Below are 3,556 nucleotides of genomic sequence, written 5' to 3' on the forward strand. Positions count from 1 at the left end.
AGTCGGACCAGGGGACTCGGGCGTTCGATAACCTCAGAGCGCTCCTTCCTCCCCGGAGGCCTCGGGGGCGGCCCCAGTTGCCCAGGAAGGTCCTGAGCTTGGAGGCAAAAGTTGCTTTACTTTCAACCCAGGGCTTCTGTTTGCTCTTCGCTGACCGCCATCGCGTGCAGGGATGTGTGTGTGCAGGCATCTCCGCGGGTAGAGCCCTGCTGGACACAATGCCCAAATATCTAGAGAAATCTCCGAATGACACTTAAGTGGGACGAGTCTCCGTACGCTTGGGTGGTTTTCACTCGCAGAGCCGATGCACGCTCAGTCATTCAGAATTCATGTGAAACCCACAACTCCAGAGAGCTGTTCTACATGGTTGAAGTGTGTGCCCATCAGTTGCTTGAAAAATGTGTACGTTCAAATTTGTTTTCTCAAAGGCTCTCTGGAGCTAAAGAACACTAAGAAGCACATTTCTTTTTGCCCTGGGTCTTCTGTGTAATGATTTTTTTTTTTTTTTTTCAGTTGGGGTTCTAAAGATTTCAGAGGGATGGGATTTCTAAGAGTCAGACCTTAAAAAGGCTTCTGTGTTAGTATTTTTATAATCAATTTTGTTCAGAAAAATGAACCAGGTTAATGGATTATTTATGAGCCTGCTAGCTCTCATCATAGTAAGAGGAGATCAAATATTTAATGTGTGTTGCCTTAACACACATTAGACATGGGGAAAATGTCTAATAAAGCGACGTTGGGATTTGTTGCTTATTGAAGTGGAGGGGGCACAGTGGGCACGTGGATGTTTGGGTTTGGGGAGTGGAGAGAAACACACAGCTTTTACTCTGTTACTCGCTTTCCCGTGAAGCCACCGGTGCTCAAAGGTTGAAGTTTTCCTGCCTGCTGACTGAGGTGGGGGTGGCTGCTTCTAGCATGGATGAGAAGGCAGGTTCTTAAGAGGTTTGTGCAAGCTGTTTGGGGCCCAGGTTTTCATTTTTTTCCCCTGAACCTGAATAGGAGCAGATTGAAACTGCTTCACAGTTAATCAAAAATCCCCTCAAGTGATCCATCTAGGACATTTTGGATGTGACCCCAGCACAGATATTCAAACCCATTGCTTTCAGTCTCTTCGCTTAAAAATATTTATACTAGGGGTGAATGGCGGGGTTGGGGTTTTAAGTTTCAAACTTAAAACATTGAAGTTTTAATGCAATCAACAAAACTTCAGAATGCTTCTCTGCTTTAAGCAAACTTGATTTTTTCAAATTTTATGAGCATTTTGATGATGCTTGGAGAGGCATGTCAAAGGGTCACAAATGGTTGGGGTGACTGTGGAAGGAGGTGCTTGGCTGTGAGTGTTCTCTCTTACAGCGGGCTTGCAGAAACATTCTAGATATGCCCCTCCAAAGAGAATCGCAAGTGATGCCGGACATTCAGCCAGTGAGTGACCATTCTCCTTCATACACTGCAAATGCTATCATTTGGGAGAACAAAGTCAGGGCTGCCTGAAGAAGTTTAATTTGGCCTAATGAATCAACAGGATATGTTCGTGAGTTGACTTTTTAAATAAAGATGACTGGGCGGCCAAAGGGCAAACTATACAGTCCTGTTTTGTCCGTTTAAGAAGGTACCTGAGACCTTAATTATTCCCTGTCACAGGTCAACTCCTCTGGGTCTCGAGGTTTTAGCTCTAAGCGAGGGGCGGGGGGCCCTGCATAACCGATGTCCATGTCTCCTCCAGTCCCCTCCGCTCACTCTGTGACCGTGACCCTCACTTCTCTGCTTTAAGCAAATTTGAGTTTAAATGATGGTGCAAAATGCCTGAGGGCCGGGACAGTCTGCCCGGATGTTTCCGTCAGATTAGGGTCCTCTGGGGACCCACGGCTTTCACTCTAAGGCCAAGGCTTTGCACACAGACATGCACAAGTCCTGCAGTTGAGCCTTGTCCAGCCAACAGGGGCCTGAGTTCCCTGACTCCTCGAATCCCCTTTACAACTCCTCCACCTAGTGTGTGGGGCGGGAGAAACAACACGCGCCCACCTCCCCCCACACACACCCCCGAGCTTGGTGGTGTAACACAGGACAGGCTTGGGAGCCGGATCCAAGGTCTCATAAAGCGCCCTGTTCCTCTTTTCTTGGGTAAGTAATGCGGGGTCCTCTGTTGCTGTGGGGAATCCCACTTCTGGGCTTAAGCAGGCAAAGTAGAACCCTAAGGAGAGAAAACTGCCATCTTTCTAGGAAGGAAAGGTGGAAAATAGATGAAACTAGCATTTTAAAGAACTCTGGCATAAATGACTTCCCCTGGTCAGAGGGTGACCTGCTTTTCTGGGGTGGGCACAAGACCCACAGTCAGCCAGCACAGGTCCCCGCCTCCCCGCTCCACCATTTCCTGGCAGAGCTCATCAAACTGGCCTGGGCCCACATGCACAAATGATCCGAGTCAAGTCTCGGTGGAGGAGGCGTTCCCTCCTGCCTGCTCTTTGTCAGCTGTCAGCGCCTGGGAAGATGAAGGCTTATTTACTGAACACCAGCAGCATCTCTGTAAGCCAGGTGCTTCCCACCCTGTGTCTAATGGGGTAACAAACCCAGTGGAGATAAGACCTGTGCGAAGTGGTCTGGCTGCTTTATTTTCTTCTCTTTGGCTCTGCTGGAACCCGGTAGCAGCTCCCTCGCTGCCACCCAACCCTGGACAAGGGGCACTCAGCTGTGGGTATTTAAGCCATTGTGCTCAGTTGTGTGTGACTCTTTGCCATCCCACACACTGTAGCCCGTTAGGCTCCTCTGTCCATGGGGTTTCCCGAGAAAATACTAGAGTGGGTTGCCATTTCCTACGGCAGGGGATCTTCCCGACTCAGGTCAAACCCAGGTCTCCTGCATTGCAGGCAGATTCTTTACCGATGAAGCCACCTGGGAAGCTTATCTTTCTCTCGAAACTGAAAGTGTTACTTGCCAGTTGTGCCACACTCTTCGCTACCCTGTGGACTGTAGCCCGCCAGGCTTTTCTGTTCATGGAATACCTCCAGGCAAGTATACTAGAGTGGCTAACCATTCCCTTCTCCAGGGGAGCTTCCCAAGTCAGGGACCAAACCCACAATGTAGGTGGATTTGTTTTGTTTGTTTTTTTTTTTTTACCATCTGAGCCACCAGGGAAGCCCCAGCGGTGCCTGGGATAGCTGACTGTAGTATTTAAGCCATAGAATTTTCTAAAAGCCAGGACAGGATAGCTCTCCATTAACCCCCCAAACAGAGTGAGAGAGAAACCCCAGAGACATGGAGACAGGAAGGTGGTGTCCCAGGGCCAGCTTGATGGCCAGGGTCCCCAGGCACTGACATGTGGCAAGTGGCATGGGGAAGGTCTCCAGGGATCCTGAGGTCCAGGTCTTTGTGTCATTATTGGAGGTCGGAAGGGAAGAGGTGGGGGGTGTGACAAGGCCAGTGGCAGATGTGGGAGAGCTGCTTGTGTGCTTTGGGTGAACCCTGAGCTGGAGGCTGGTAGGTGGGCTCGGGGAGAGAGAGCCGGTCACTGGGCCTTTGCCTCCTTGTGTTGTGTGGTCTTTCTGGGCGTATTCAAGGA

The sequence above is a fragment of the Bison bison genome, unplaced genomic scaffold (assembly GCF_000754665.1).
Source record: "Bison bison bison isolate TAMUID 2011002044 unplaced genomic scaffold, Bison_UMD1.0 scf7180017864472, whole genome shotgun sequence".
NCBI lineage: Eukaryota > Metazoa > Chordata > Mammalia > Artiodactyla > Bovidae > Bison > Bison bison.